At 46.8% G+C, this 16,791-nt stretch overlaps 1 protein-coding gene across 2 annotated transcripts in view; it reads right to left on the bottom strand.

The window, feature by feature from the left end:
• CGNL1 (cingulin like 1) overlaps positions 1-5,869 on the bottom strand; it is an 83,162-nt gene extending 77,293 nt beyond the window's left edge. Inside the window, exons 1-3 of one of the 2 annotated variants that reach the window (XM_081838736.1) lie at positions 5,770-5,869; positions 4,479-4,590; positions 3,753-3,836 (exon numbers count right to left, since the gene is read on the bottom strand). The gene's annotated coding sequence lies outside the window, so the exon portion shown is untranslated. Of the gene's footprint in view, positions 1-1,074; positions 1,221-3,752; positions 3,837-4,478; positions 4,591-5,769 lie in introns of those variants that run through there. The other variant, XM_081838737.1, reaches the window with a different exon arrangement.
• Positions 5,870-16,791: the final 10,922 nt, after the last annotated feature.

Below are 16,791 nucleotides of genomic sequence, written 5' to 3' on the forward strand. Positions count from 1 at the left end.
CCTGGGTTCCAGAAGCCCATGAATCCATGGGCTGTAATGGAGAAATTGCAGAGAAGCAGAACAGCCTAATGGGCGCAAGCACATGATTCCCCACTCACAGAGATGCCTTTGCCCAATGCTGAGATGTCCAAACAGCAACCATTCATGTATAAAATGAAAAATCAATAAAAACTGTTTGTTTTTAACAGCATCCATTCGTTGGGAGGCACTTGAGGACCACTGAAGGAAAGCAGCGTTGCCACAAGGCCTGATCCTTGTGGATTTTGGGAGACAGTCTGACCCTCAGGGCACAGTAGGAATGTAAGAAGAGCCTGCTGGATCAGGCCATCTAGTGCAGTGTCCTGCTCTCACAGTGGCCAACCAGATGCTTGTGGGAAGCGCCCAAACAGGCCACGAGGGCAACAGCAACTCTTCCCACCTGTGGATCCTGGTAACTGGCATAACTAAGAGAGGCACAACAAAGCCGCCTGGGCCAGCAGCTGCTGATAGCCTCAGCAAATCTGCCTAAACCCCTTTGAAAGTCATCCAAGCTGGCGCCCATCACTGCCTCACGTGGGAGAAGGACCATAGCTCAACTATGCACCACTCTACTCCAGCCTTCCCCAACTTGGGGGAGGTGGAGCGACCAGATGTTGCTGGACTCCTTTGGCTGTGCTAGCTGGGGCAGGTGGGAGTTGGAGTCCGGCAACATCTGGAGGCTGAGCTACCCTAATTTATTTAGCTGCCATGCCTCATAATTTTAAACATGTAGTAATTCTGCCCTTCCTGCTGGTAGGCAGTGAAATCCTAAAGTGGCGTTTATTCTGACAAGGCAAGAGAGGAGGGGGAGAGGCCAGCTGGGGAATGATCCTGCAAGAAAGCGAGTGGTATCTAGATGCTGGGAAGCGTTAGCCTGGGGGCAGGGCAGGCCTTGGCCAAGATGCCGGTACCGCAGGTGGCAAATCCAACCGGGAGATGGAAACCCCGAGGGCAGACTCCCCTTTAAACGAATGGGAACTGTGGAAGACAGCAGAGCCTCCCGGTGGATCGGTCCCTCTGCTCTGCCCTGGCTATGCGGGATTCCCGCGCCCTCACCTGGACAGGGCAGCTCCCCTCCAGGGGTCCAGAGACCCTCCTCCTCCTCCTCCCGGGAAGCTGCAGCTGCAAGGGGCGCCGGGCCAGCTTCGGGGCCGCGCAGGGCTCTTCCGACGGCGCCCAGCCCTTCGCGGAGGCTGCGTCGCCGTACTTCAGAAAGCGGTGCGTGAAGTCTCCCGGCAGCGGCCAGCCGGCCCCGGAGCACGTGCAGAGCGCCGATTCCCCCTGGGCGATCCGGCGCCGCGCTCCTTCCTCCCCGCGAGCGCCCCGTCGAGGGAGGCTGGTCCTCCGAGCCAGGCACGGCCGAGCGCGCCTGCCCGCCTCCTCCCGGCCATCGGGGGAGGGACCCAGGACGGGGAGCCACCCCGGGCGGAGGCGGAGTCGCGCAGGGGGAAGGCCGCCCGCCCGCGCTCTCCGCGGCCCTCTGCACATGCTCGCGGGCGCCGCGGCCTCGCTCCGCCGACGAAAACCCCATCCAGGGAAGGAAGCCCCGCGCAGCTGAGAAAGAGGCTCCGCGAGCATGTGCAGAGCGCCCGCCCGCCCGCCGGGACTGCGCGAGGGAGCCAACGGGCAGCGGGGGGGGGGCAGGGGGCGCCCGGGCTCCCCGCTTCCTTCTGGAGGGGAGATGGCGCTTGCCCAACCCAAGGCAAAGTGGAGGAAGAAAGTCTCTTCCCGGGTCACTTACCAGCTTCGTCCCCGTCCCAATATTCGATTTTTGAAGCCTATGTCTCGGGCGGGTAGAGCAGCGAAGAGCTTGGCGGCTCCTTCAAGGGGCCCCGAATCTGGAGAGTGCAGGCGAAGCCTCCCCGGTGCCCAAAGGGCGAGGCTGATTTGAGTACTATAGAAATCCAAGGCTCCTAGCCCAGCCTCCGCTCTCCGTTTTTAATGGCCCGATGCCTGTAAGCCGCCCTTTGACGGACTTTGAAACCCTCAAAGGGGGCGAGGGAGCAATATTTCCAATCAATCAACAGCCCACCTGAAAGGGGGGGGGATAATCTGCCTCCTTCCCGCGATGGGAGAACTGGCAAAGGTTCCTTCTGCTTTAACTGAATTAGATTATAAAGGGGGGGGGTGTTGTCCCTCGCAGAAGGCGGCCTTCCTCCTCTCGCTAAAACAAAGCCACGAGGTTCCAGATTGTCTGGATAGCCAACACTGCGATCCTGGAATATATGTAAGTGGCACAAGGTGATCCCTCAATTGCAGAGGAGTCTCCCGGCTGGAGAGTGACAGACGCAAGTCCCGCGAGCCTCAGGAAACAAATCAAGAGTCAATAAGAACCAGGGAAGCAGGGCGAGGAGTCTCCCTTAGGCTAAAAAGAGGATTAGAATAAAAGCCTTTAAAACAATGAAGGCTATGAATGAGGTGGGGCGAAACCCAAGGAAATGCTGATGGGCGACCTTGCCTAAGAACCTGAGCCTGGCCCCATCAGGGCTGGATGACCCTCAGGTGTTCTGGGTGGGAGCTGTTTTGGAAGACACTAAAATGCGTACATTAGATGCACTAGCACTGAGCTACAGCCCATGTCCAATTGGAGGATATAAATATAAATTCTGTAATTATAAATGAATGGATCTCCTTGTGCTTCCTCTTGGGTCGCAGAGCAGCTCACTTTCTGGTCAGTCATGTCTCCTGTCAATTGGGGACCTGCCATTTGGGATTTTACACCTCTGTGTATCAGAATGCCAATTCCAGCAGGAACAATTTGCAGCAAGGAAATAAAAAGGTAAAGGGACCCCTGACCATTAGGTCCAGTCGTGGCCGACTCTGGGGTTGCGGCGCTCATCTTGCTTTATTGGCCGAGGGAGCCGGCGTACAGCTTCCATGTCATGTGGCCACCATGACTAAGCCGCTTCTGGCGAACCAGAGCAGCACACGGAAACGCCGTTTACCTTCCCGCCTATTTACCTATTTATCTACTTGCACTTGACGTGCTTTCGAACTGCTAGGTTGGCAGGAGCAGGGACCGAGCAACGGGAGCTCACCCCGTCGCGGGGATTCGAACCACTGACCTTCTGATCGGTAAGTCCTAGGCTCTGTGGTTTAAGCCACAGGACCACCCGCGTCCCAGCAAGGAAATAGTGGGCAAATAAAGGATTCTGCTCCCCCCCCCCATGCCTCTGCTCCCGACATCACCACCACTCCATGAAATGCAGCTTTCTTGATCTGGAGGGGTCTGTTGGATGCCTGAGTCATATTTGCTGTCTGAAATAAAGCTTGTCTTCTCGTTCTTATAGCCTGCATTTTGCAAGGCCATTTGTGTTCATTCTTAATCAGATGCACAGGGACATAAACATGAAACAGTTTATTATTCTACCCAAATGTCAGTAAGACAGGCCAAAAATAAGTTATAGATGGTGTCAAATGAGAACAATAATCAAACACATCTCAAGGTGGCATGAATTCAACCACTAACCTGGCAAGATCCAAGAGGAAATGAAATTGCTCCCTCTCAATGTTGTGGGGAGGGGGGGGTTCCAATGACGGTCTCCTTCCCCATTCAGCCTCCTCCCCCAAATTTTAATTTCCTAAACTACTTGGAAAAAATTGTGTGTAAGGTTTGCTTCTGCATCCCACAGAAAATCAGAGAAAACCCCAGGGTCCTAATTTATGAAATTCAGTTGTTGGCTGGAAGCAAGCTTACACAAAATGGGGACTCTGTGATCCCGCTGAGAACAAACCTTCAGTCCAGGAGCGTGGAAAATCCAAAACGGCAACACACACGCCCTGCATCAAGGTGGGACATGACCCACTGCGACGGTCTCCTGCAGACGCCTCTCTGAAACAAAGGGGAGATGCAAAGGGGGCAAGTTGGAGCTTGTAGGTGGAGGGCGCCCTTGTTGGCTGCATCTCTCTGCCTCCCAATGTGCCACCCTGACTGGTCATCGCAAGGTGGCAAGCACCAAATGGAGCTGCCAGGAGGGCTTAGCCACCCTCCTGCCTTGGCTGCCTGCCTGCCTCAGGTGGCAGAAATGGAGGAGTGGGGAGCTGTAGGTTTGGTGTAGTCCAGCAAGCTTTTTCAGCAGGGGGCCAGTCCACTGTCCCTCAGACCTTGTGGGAGGCCGAGCTATTTTTTTTTTTTGGGTGGGGGGAAATGAACGAATTCCTATGCCCCACAAATAACCCAGAGATGCATTTTAAATAAAAGGACACATTCTACTCATGTAAAAACACGCTGATTCACAGACCATCCGCAGGTGGCAATTGGGCCAGATCCGGCCCCCAGGCCTTAGTTTGCCTACCCACAGTGCAGTCTGTGCAAGTCTGCCACAGAAACACACCGAGACCAGGCAAGTCGACTGTGCAGTGGGATATATACAGCACAGAAGGATGTGGTTTTCACCCTAACATGTAATCATGTGAGATGGGGTTATTTTACATTTTAATTAAAAATAATAATCACGTACCACTCAGTGCTGGTACTGCGTACCCTACAGTACTTTCAGGAAAAAAGCTCTGCTACCACTGCTCGTCAAATTCCACAGCTGCTCACACACTGGAACAGGCAGCTAACAAAACCTTCAACAAAATGATACCAAACATTAAAACCAAGCTACTGAGCAGTGAAGCAACACCTATGTGTCTCCCCATAGGTGGAAGTTCCAGAGCATATGGACTGCCTGGAACAGACAAGGCCCTGAGCCCAGAGGAGGTCCGTCCAGCATCCACACACAATGAAATTTGGAGCAGAAATTTTCAAATGCCAAGGGAACTCATTCAGGAGGAGATTTTTGGTAAATACAAGCATCCTCCAAATGGAGCATTGGGTCAGTGGTCATCTTAGGAAAGCTACCACTACTAAGTTTCAGCACCACCACCACCCCAACAACAATCCTGGCGTGTCTTACAGAGCTGACTACCAAGGTCATACAATTGTAGTGCTTGAAACATGAAAAGTCATATAAACAATAAGTAGTATGGTTAACACTCATTGCAGTCATCTTAAAAAATTAATTGGGTATCCCTTTCCACCTCAGTCTATCTAATGACCAAAGTTGGTATAATTGCATAGAGATGTTGTTTCCCAGGTGAGCAACTGAGGCTGAGACACACAGGGGTGTGTGTGTGTGTGTGTGTGTGTGTGTGTGTGTGTGAGAGAGAGAGAGAGAGAGAGAGAGAGAGAGAGAGAGAGAAGTGGGGCCCTGCTGCCTCCCCCCCCCCATGAGGTTCTCCATCCTCTCCCTTTCTAGGCTTATGAAGGCGAATGGGGAGCGTGATATGCCCTGGATAGGACAGCTAAGACACATACATCGTTGGCCAAGCTGGGGCCACCCAGTGAAATGGAATTTGAGCCACACCTTTTGGTCTGGTTCCTTGAGTCACGTTGAGCTGTAGAGTTAAGAAAGAAAATAAGCTATTATTATCCCCTGAGCCTGTAATTAACCTTGTAACGGAAATGGTTTAATTGCTTCCCAACTGGCAGAGTTTCTCATTCGGAAGACAGTCTTCCAGTTGGGCAAGATGTTCAAAGGGCTGAGGCAGACACCCTCCAAATCACACTTTCCAAACCCAACATGGTGTTCCAAAGACCACAAAGTTCTCTTGAATCTATGCTCAGTTTCAATAGCAGATTATCTCCATGCAACTTGGGGAAGAGAAAGAACTGCTGTTTCAGAATCGGAAGGGCAGTGTGGCCCCCCTAGCAGGGGGAGTTGGTTGCCCAGCCCCTGGTCAAGGCCTTGGTGGAACACAGATTACCTTGTTCCAGTCTGCCCTATCAATGCCTCTGGTAGTTCCTCTCCCCCCCCCCCATTCACTGTCTTCCTATTGAAACTGCCCCAGAAGCTTCCCAGAAGTTCATGGCTCTGCCCTTCCTGTGGAAGATTAACAGCTATTACTATTGTAATCACCATGTATATTTTTTTGTTTTGCTAAATGAGTGGATTACCTGAGTAATAATACAAAATGAGTATTTCTTCCATTATCACATAGATAAATGCTTCTTTACCGGAAAGGCGGTGCCTGTTGCAAACACTGTTTACAGGAGGTTTCTTTTTTCTTTTTTCAAATATGTGGCTTTCACAAGAGCTCTGAAGTATCTTTTGCTGAGTTCTGCCCCAATGGGTTCACAGGGCTGAGTCAAAAGAGGAATGGCAATAGAAAGCTGCAATTTAAATGTTTTGCAGCAGATGGCCAAATTGTTAGCCTGCTTCAGCCACCCCTTCAAAATAGGCATTGATTTCTTCTTAATAGCAGATGGTTATCTTGTCATATATAGCATGCACACTTATTTATATCAATTCTCTATCCTTATATTCTTATATTTATATCGATTCTTTATCCTTGACTTGACAGGCAGTAGTAACAGAAGAGTCTAGGCAATCCTTTGCCAACCTGGTGCCTTCCAGATATTTTGGCTATCAACTCCAATCAGCCCCAGTTAGCACAACAGTCCAGAGTCCAAAGCTTCTGGGGTGCAGCAGGTTGGTGCAGGCTGGCCAAGGTAATAAGGACTGATGGTAAAAACCAAGAGTCTTGTGGCAGCTCAGAGACCAACATGTTTACTGATGCTGCTAAGTCTCAGGCAAAATATGCACTGTGTATCATTAGATTTTTGTGCGGTGATGCTCTTTTTCCTGGAGTAGGCTAACACAGCCATAAGAGCCAGTTCCTAGGGGCTGAGGTCCCTTCACCCCCAATAAAATATTTGAGGGGACCACCCCCAAGTTTATGGGTATTACTGTGCTGCTGTGTGCTGTGCCATGTGATCAGTTATGTGGGGTGGGGCTTACCTGGGCCCTCCAATATTTTATTCAAGTTGGCACCCCGAACATAGCTGAGAGATGAGAAAAGAGTGCTAAATGCTTTGCACAGTGAAATGTGCAGACAACACTTTGCTGAATTCCTGATATCTCTGGGACTTTCAACACAATTACAGTTAGTTGAGAAAGAACTTCCCAACTGACCTTCTCTCTTGAAGAGAAAATGTGCCTCTTTCAAAAAGCTTCTATACTGATCAGTCAGTAAGAGCATGAGATTCTTAATCTCAGAGTGGTGAGTTTGGGCCCCACATTGGGCAAAAATATTACTGCATGGCAGGGGGGTGGACTAGTATAATGACCCTCGTCATTATTCCAACTCTACAATTCTATGATTCTGTGACAGGGGTAGGCAGCCTGGGGGCCGGATCTGGTCCAATCGCCTTCTCAATCCGGCCTGTAGAATGTGTGCTTTTATTTAAAATGCATCTCTGGGTTATTTGTGGGGCATAGGAATTCGTTCATTTCCCCCCACAAAATATAGTCCAGCCCCCCACATGGTCTGAGGGACAGTGGACCGGCCCATGGCTGGAAAAGGTTGCTGACCCCTGTTCTATGATGACCTCATGGCAATTAGCATGGCCAGACCTCAAACTTTGTCAGTTTTAGGGGTTGGACAGCAGTGAAGTGATGCAACACTGCCATCTGGTGGGAAAGTCCATTTTTAATCCCTTTCCCAAATTCAATGCATTAATCAGCGCCAACATAAAGCCAGGGGAAATTACATACGTAATGAAATGGCAGCTGGTGCCCACGAGACCCAGTGGGGTTGCTAGGAGGTCACGGGCATGTGGCCAAGTTTGGTTTTCTCCTCCTCCTTTGGAAAGCTACTGTGGGCATTTAACAAATACAATTTTGCAAATAGCTAGCACCCAGCTAAATTTAAAAGTGACTTACTTTGGTTCAGAAGGGCTATCAGAGTTATTTCTGTGCTGGGATAAAAATTGTGTGCCCCCCCCCCCGCTTCTGTTTTCTCCCTACCCTCTTCCAATGGACAGTTAAAACACCGCCGTTTGGGGGTCCCTGCTACACCATTTCCAGTGTGAAGGCAAGCCAAATAATCTGTACTTTAATCAGAAGTAAGCCCCACTGAATTCCATGGGAATTGCAGCCTGAATTGGTTAGTGTTAAAAGTGGCACACAGGACTCTTAGAAGAGATCCTAAATATCCCGACATGTGGGAAAAGATTATTCCCTTTCCCCAACTTATTCCCCTTTCTGTCTTTTTTTCCAGGATGTGGAATAAGGTGGCGAGTTATTAAGTGGAGAAGGACCTGGGAGACCAGGGTTACAATCAGCCAGGTTTGAAATCATGAAAGAAGCCTAACCTAAAAATCAAAGAAAAAAGAATCTGCGACACAACCAAGGATATTCAGGCCTACAAACAGCAGACTTTATGCAGGTGTCCTTGGCAAATCCAATGTATGGCCGTTTACTAGGACAAGCTTGCTTGGGCAGGGTGTGTAGGCAGGATGCAACCCATGTTCCTGTGCTGCACTCCCAGGCTGTGTGAAATGAATTCTCATCTGAACTATCATCTGCACCTTGCTACTTTTGTAAAAGCAGTTTAAGTTAGCTGGAGGGTTTTACGGTCTTTTTATCTTCACAATAACTGCCCAGAGACATATGGGAGGGTCTGTCTTCTCTTTAAAAGACACCTGAAGGCCCCTGTTCAGGGAAGTTTTTAACATTTAATGCTGTATTGTTTTTAACACTTGAAGCCGCCCAGAGTGGCTGGGGAAACTCAGCCAGATGGCCGGGGTATAAATAAATTATTATTATTATTATTATTAGCCATATCTATAATTTAGGATTAGGATAGTTTAAGTGTTACAGAGACCACATTGACAGAAATGTTTGCAGAGCTTCTCTGAATTCAAGTAGAAGATAAGATAATACTTTATTCGGCTATAAGCCCACAAGGTAAAACAAATCAATACATAAAATAGCATTTTACAATCTAAAATATCAACTAAAATATTTCAACGCATAATCTCCTATGTAGAAGTATAAAATGTGTTTTGAACATGAAAGAATGTGTGACACTGATTTTTTTGGGTTGGGGAGAATTTATTTTAAAAATGTGTAACATGTTATGTGAGAGATGTGTGCCTGTTGCCTTAGCGGAGCATCATCCACTGTGTAACCCCTGTTTAATACGGGGCAATTAAAAATAAAATAAAATCCCGTTTTCACTCGTGCTTATGAAGAAATTAAGATCCAAAAAAATTAGTTTCCATGTTGTCTGATTTTGCAGTTTTGTGTATACAAAACCCTGAATTATTTAATGCCTGCAGTATGTGAAGTTTCTTGGCCTGGTAGATTAAGTCACCCCAGCAAAACTGAAGCCAGCCCATCTCTGACATCTCTTTCTTGCAACAGCAAAACAGCTGTTGGAAGAAAGCCTGCTGTCTGCGATTTCAGCATTGTTTCTTTCACTTCCAGTTTGGAGCATAATGTGGCAACCTGGGAGATGGAGGCTGCGTTGGAGCTATGCCCACATTAGTCTAATAATCCCATTTCTGGGGAATCCAGCCCATTGAGTTGAACTGGAATTAATTCCAATTGCTATGCACAGAGAGTCAACCCTGGCGGTTTCTATGAGTTTTTCGGTGGTTGCTCTTCAGAGAATAATATTCCAGCAGCCACTGGGGCGATTCTTTCTCACCAGGAGAGGCAGCAACAGGGCCGAGGTGCTGTTCTTCCTTCTTTAAAGAACCGCCTGCACGTCTACATTGGAACTGGGTAAATGTAACCACCCATCTTTGTTCCTAAAAATACCCTGGGAACTTTTCAAGAGCTGGCTTGTTTTCGCTTGCGTATGTCTGCCAAACCCCAAATGTTATCGTGTGAGAAAACCAATGTTTCTGTCTAGCAAGTAAAAGGAGGGTTTAAAGACAGAATATTTTTAGCTGCAAGGCCACAGTGGAGCTGGATAAGAGCTTATTGTTTTCCACAGTGCTGAAAACGCTACACTTTGATGAAGCAGGTGTGAGAGAGCAGGTTTGGGCTCTTGTGAATTGCTCCTTTGTCTGGTGTGGAGCTGAAAGCCAGTTCCTTTAAAGTGTCTGCCACAGTCAGGCCAGAAGGGCTTGTGAGCAAGGCAGCAGCCAGCCTTCAGGAAACATGTTGCCTTTTCAGAGTGCATGCAGTTGATTCCTAGGACCCAGTCAGGAGCACCTCGGGGAAGGCTGGGGCTGGGAGCCAGTTTTGCACCCTTCGGCCTCATCCTGCCGCCACCCGCAGGTCTTGTCTGTTAGTTCCCCCTCACCTTCCTGTGGCCTCTTGCCAACTACGGCCAAAGTTACTAATCAGAAAAGTCTGTCATAGAATCATAAAATGGTAGAGTTGTCACCTGAAGCTCCCGTGGGGAGAGCAGGAACAATTATAAGCAAATGTTCTAAATCTCCCAGGTATTTAGAATGCACCATTTGAAACAAAGCATTTTAATGATGACTCTTCCTCACCACTCAAATCAACATGTTCTGGCAAACAGCAAACACCTTGCATAAAAACTTGAAAGTTTACCTAAATTTTCTTTAGGCAGGCTTTTTATTAGCCTGGGTGCTTTTTTATGCACTCTGATGTTTTAATTATCTGCCACACTATTTCGGGTTTTAAATTGTTTTATTTTGATTTCTTGTAGGGAGGGGATGTTGCTAACCACCTTGAGTGGCATTTTATAGTGGAAAGGTGGGATGTCATTTTTTTTAAGAACCAAGCAAGCAGATAAGTCAATTAGTGGTAGGAGCTCTGGTAATTCACTGCCCAAGTTTTTGAAATAGTTTATTATAAGAAGCGTGATGCTTTTGTGAGTGGTTTTGCCTACTATGATGCCCAAAAATGCGTAACGTTACTCTTAGTTGTTGAGTAAGATGTTACTTGAACTGCTGATTCATCACACAAACAGTGCTCTGGACTCGGTGTGTATGTTTGTGTGAGGGAGTGGAAGTGGGGGGGGGGTCCCTTAAGTGACTGCTCCCCAAGTTGATTGCTGGAAACCTCAATGCCTGTTTTTCAGTCTGATCCCCTTTTCAGTAAGCTCTGATTAGACACTTTGAAATAAAGAAAACATCGGAAACCCTTGATAAATCTCCAGCCATCTATCATTCAAAGGAAACTAATGGAAACTAAAGCTGCACTCCTGGTCACACATACCTTGGAGAAACTCCCACTGAACATAATGAGATTTACTTTGGAGTAAACATATAGGGGTTAACCCTGGAAGCAGAATCTCTGGGACTTCTCATTCTTCCTTGACTTTTGGGTGCCTGGAACTGATGGGAGCTGGGAAGTCAAATATCAGCTAGGAGGGCTTGGGGAAGGCTGCTCTAAAACCTATCACAGACTCACATACCGACAGAACAATAGTTATGAATTGCCACAGTATGAACGTCAATAACCATAGGAGCCAACTCCCAGAGGCCGAGGGATATTCAGTCCCACCAATAAAATATTTGAGGGGGGCAGGTTCCTGTTGGGTTGGAATAAACGACAGATGAGTAGTGGTGTCATCTGGGAGGCATCCTCCCGAGCATGTCTCGGGGAGTCCCTTTTATTGAATAATACAGCATTGCCACATATGTGCTTGCTGCTGATTGGTTAACACAAATACAAAGCAAAGGTTACATATAGGTATTAATCACTGATAGATTAAAGGCTGAGAAAGGGAGCACAAAACTAGACAGGCATGAAAACCTCCTAATTAAGTTATAATTGGTGATTAATAGAACAAGACCTAAAACAATTACTTAATGATTGATAATGTAAGACTTAAAGGAATATATCAATCACGTTCCATAGATATGATCAACTATGCATTAAGAACAGGTCAGAATGCCATGTTTATGTGAACTAACTGTGAACTGAACATCCTAGGAATATTTCAGCTTGGAGTGGTGAGCAGTGTGTGCAGAAGCAAAACGTTCCTTCAGGTTCCCCCCCTCAGTTGATGGGCATTGCCATTCAAGTGGTGTGTGTGCACCGTGTCATGTGATTAGTTATGCAGGGTGGGGCTTACCTGCCCTCCCCGCAATATTTTATTCAGTTGGCAGTCAAGGACTGAGAGGGGAAACCCTTTTGTTCTGCTGTTGGGGCTCCTCCAACCCTGGAGGGTGAGAAAGTGCTTCGCCCAGGGCTGTGCAAAAAGAAACTCAAAGGCGAAGTTGTCACAAGGAGTTCCCATTGCAGGAAGGTGCATTTCCCGTCCCTGCCTAGTGGGGAGGCCAAGGAGTTAAGGATGAAGAAACCCACTCCCACTCCCCTAATTAGGAAAAGCATTTTAGGCCAGAAAAATAAGTAAAAGTTTAATGCCAGTTCTTGTCAGACTGAGATGTTTGCCAGGAAGAATTAGGGCAACAGTGGATTATTATTTCCTTAAGCCTTTGATTGAGATTTCAGACTTTCATCATGGCTTCTGTAGTGATGTAAGGGGGAGTCCAAAGACTCTGCCAGGAAAGGGAGACTCCCGACTGAAGGCCAGAAATCAAAGCAACTTTGGGGAGCAGCTTAGGCAGGTGGGTATTTATCAAGCCGCCTGCTGGAAGAAACAAAAAAAGCGGGGGAGCTATTTGCCTGTTGCTTTGAGAAATGTGGAATCATAAATACTTTCCCAGGGGAACACAGCAAAAGCAGAAGCAGAATTAATTTTGCAGTTGTTAAGCAGAGAAGCTGACAGGATCTGGAAGTCCCAGAAGGAATTTCTCTCTCTCTCTCTCTCTCTCTCTCTCTCTCTCTCTCTCTCTCTCACACACACACACACACACACACACACACACACACAGAGAGAGAGAGAGAGAGAGAGAGAGAGAGAGAGTCTAGGGTTGCAATATTTTGAAGAGCAAAAAAGAGGACACATTTGCCAACTTCTGCTTTTAACTATGGATCACCATCATGACTCTCATTTTACATACCCATGAAAAAGAGGACATGTCCTGGAAAAAGAGGACATGCACACAAACATACACACAGTGTTGGCACTGGCTTTTTGGTGTCATGTGTTATAAGAATTCTAAGGTCTCAGATATAAATGTTCATCAATGCACAAGGCAAGCACACATACATGAGTATATAAACCACGTGTCTGAAATAGTACAAGAGAGCAATCCCGAAGCCATTTTAGCTCTCCCAAATTGACCTCAGATATTCCTCTGCAGTAAGGGAGGCAAATGGGCTCAGCCTTCCCATTGTCTTTTCGCTTACAAATCCTGTCTTAAAGGCGTATTTGTGCATGAAAAGGGTGAGCCTGCGACCTGAATTCAGGAACTAAAGCATTCAACCATCACAAAAGAATGGCCAGACCGCCCAGGTAATGTAACCAGTGACCATTATCAGGTCTCCTCTGCTGTAGATCACCTCCTTCTGTGATGTACCCTATGTATGAAGTTTTTTTTGGGGGGGGGGGTCTTGGGCTACAGGGTGGGCAGTTTCAAAAGTCTATATAAGGGCTTGCGCACCATTATTCTGGGTTCAGCCCGCCCTCCTGCATGTGGGGAGTAGGGACCCTGTTGCAACAGTTAATAAAGATCAGGCTTACTAGCCGATTTGCTTCTCAATATACCATACTCTGGTTGGCCTTTGTTATTTTCTCCTATCAATAGGGAACCCACTTAAGGACTCTATAACAGGCTCTTGGATACCCCATAAGGGAAAAGGAGTTTTTTCTTCTAGCACATGAATCCGATTCTCACTTTTGACATAGAAGCCTGTCAAAGCACACAGGAATGTCTGAGTCCTTTAGCTCTCCATCCACACAGGTGACATAACAACAACAAGAAGAAGAGTTTGGATTTGATATCCCACCTTTCACTCCTTTTAAGGAGTCTCAAAGCGGCTAACAATCTCCTTTCCCTTCCTCCCCCACAACAAACACTCTGTGAGGTGAGTGGGGCTGAGAGACTTCAGAGAAGTGTGACTGGCCCAAGGTCACCGAGCAGCTGCAGGTGGAGGAGCAGAGACGCGAACCCGGTTCCCCAGATTACGAGACTACTGCTCTTAACCACTACACCACAAAAGTGTGGCCTTCCATTTTGTGACCAATAGCTCGTGCTGCATAATGTAACCAGTCTTCTCTGTCGTTTAGCACATGGTTTCACATCACTTGCATCTTTTTTAAAAAAAAAGAAAAGCAGGAAGAGATCGAGATAATGGCACATGCAGAGGGTTTTGAACGGATTCCTCCTCTACTTGAGTCCCAGAGAATATCACCCCCACCTTCGTAAAGCTGCTATTTGACACAAGAGGACTCTCCTCCCTGGGATAACAAGGGCGTAGCCAGGATTGGGGGCGGGGGCGGACAGGCATTATGTTGAGGGAGGGAAGAACCGAGTTATCTGCAACGCAGTTGGTCAGTCAGTTAAGTATTAAGAATAGCCCCTCTTTATGTCTCATATTTCCAAGTGGAGAAGGGCTGGAGCAGTAGCTGACCTCATCACAGCTCCAGAATTCAACAAGCTCAGAGCCAGCTCTACGGCAGGTTGCCCCATCCTGCAAGGGGTCCTGTGATCTACTGAATATGGCTACCTGTAGGTTTTAACCTGGTGGTCTTGTTCTGGCAGTTTATAGGCTTGTGGGGATGTTAGTAAAAGCTAGCAGCACAGCTGAAAATATATACAGTTGGTACCTGATACTGTAGAATGCTGATTTCCCCCCCTTTTGGTATGTACACGCTGTGCTGTTTTACAGACAGTGGCTCAGGAAAAGGTCTTCCTTATTCCCTACAGAACAGCTGTGAAGGCTGCAATTGACAGAGAACTGCCCTCCTCCATTCTAAGCTATTGCTTTGGATGCTATGTTGCTAGGATCAGAATTCCAGAACTACGCTGTCCCGTTGACTTCAAGGCTACCTGCAGCTTCTTCATTGTCTGAATCAGTTCACCGTTCTTTTAATTTAAAGCCACTTCTTTCCACTGAGCCACCCCCCCCCCCAAAGTCATTCTCATTAGTAATCAGGAGCTTGTCCGTTTACATTAAAATCTGTTGTGAAATAACAAGCAACAGTCATTTGAAGAAAGCGACAGGGAGAAGATCAAACATCATCGGTGTTCTTTAACCCTCCATACTAGAGCTGGTGACAGGTTCACAGGGTGTAAATCAATCACCAGTGGGAACAGGATGCCCCAAGGCTTGGCATAAGTGGGCATCTCCCAGGGGGCCAGACCCCAGCAGGAGCTCCCCTTACAGTGAGGAGGTAGATTCACAGAGGGAGGGTGTATTCTGAAAGGCCCATCGAAATCTAGAGCTGACAATGTGGCAGAATTTCAGATACCCTTGTAAAATAAACAAGTTCTAAGGCAAACCAGCTGTCTGCGAAGGTAGCCCTCTGGCCCTGCTTCCTCTTCATCCTTTCTGTGGTCTTAGAGCAGGTGGGCAGGCAGGGTTCTCTATCGGTGCAGCACCCACCAAGCCAAGCTGCCTGCCTCCTCTTCCTTTTTTCTTTTTTGTATAATAATTTTTATTAGTTTTTCATTAATAACAGTCCAATATAGACCACATTAATACAATACCAAATCATAATTCAATTAAAGAAGCCAATTGTCAGATTCCAAATTAAACATTTTGGTTGACTTCCCATGTTCTGATTTTAGTTTTTTAGGACTGCTCCAATTCCTGCTCCAATCCGCTTATTTAATCCAAATAATACCGTTCCGATGTTGATCCTTTATTTTAACAGCCACTGATGTGTTGACTTTCATTCGTTTTAAATTGTTCCATATCCTTTAATTTGCAAGAGGAGTTTATATCTGGTAACTTTCTGTGTGGAATGTTTTTATTTTAATGTTTGACTTTCCTTTCTTGTTGCAATCAATCATTTTCGGCATTCCTCCCCGCCCCCCACTCCAAGGACTCAATTTTACTGCATAGTGACCTTTCGCCATCTTGCTTTTCTCAAAACCGAAAGTGGTCTGACGTCTGGCGAATGGCCATTACTCCGGGCAGACTTCCAGAGTTTTCTTTGAATACTTTCCCATCCGATAACAAGCTGATATCTCGCCAACACCATAATAAATCAAAGTTATGAGTTCTCCATAAGAGGGCATTGCCACAAAACATCCCAATATTTTCCACACAATTCCATTGTTTCAGTTAATCCATAAGCATTATAAAGTTCTTGCTGATTCCCTCTTGCAGTCCATTAATAATTGCAATCCATTAATAATTACAATCCATTAGTAGCTATTTTTTTCTTCGGTGAAGAGCTGCCAAATCATAAAACAGCATAGTGAATATATAAAGAGAAAACAAAGGCTTCTCTCTACCACATACCAATCCAATTACGACAAAAATCTTCTCCAGATAGAGACCTTGGCACTCAGTGGCTGATTCATTTAGCAGGTTAACTTGTCTCCTTCTTCCAGAACATGCCTGTTTCTTAAGTCCAAATTCTGATATATCTTAAAAAACAGAAGCATCTCTGCTCACGGTGACCGCGTTGGAGTTTCCAATGTGTGCACTCAGCCTGCCTGCCTGCTCTTTCTGAGACACTCCAGCCTCATATGTGCGAGGGCTGTCCTCTGGGCCCACATTATATTCAGCAGTAAGTAACAAGACATGGGCTGAATATGGGTGTTTCTGAGCACAATAAGAGTTCCATTCCCCACTCTGCAAGCAGCTCCGGGAAGCCCCAGGGTTGAGAAGTTCTGGGAAGCTTTGAGCAAAGAAGTGTAGCTTCTAGAAGGCCCTCTGGAGTTGACTGCTAATCGAAGGACGCAGGCAATTTCATTTCTCAAGTTTTTGTTTTTCTTGCATATTGCAATTGTTGTTAATAAATTATTTTTATTTTTATTATTACTATATGACTTTCTTTTGGCACCCTCAAAGCAACCGTTCTAGCTAGCTACAAAGTACCTCAGAACAGGCTCCCTGGCGGTGCTCACATCTTTTGATACCCACCACAGAGAAGCCAAGAATGCAGGGATATTTTTCATCGTCAAGAACTTCGTGGTTCTTAATAGTTGCCAAA

Source organism: Podarcis erhardii (assembly GCF_964252035.2).
Source record: "Podarcis erhardii genome assembly, chromosome: 14".
Taxonomy (NCBI): domain Eukaryota; kingdom Metazoa; phylum Chordata; class Lepidosauria; order Squamata; family Lacertidae; genus Podarcis; species Podarcis erhardii.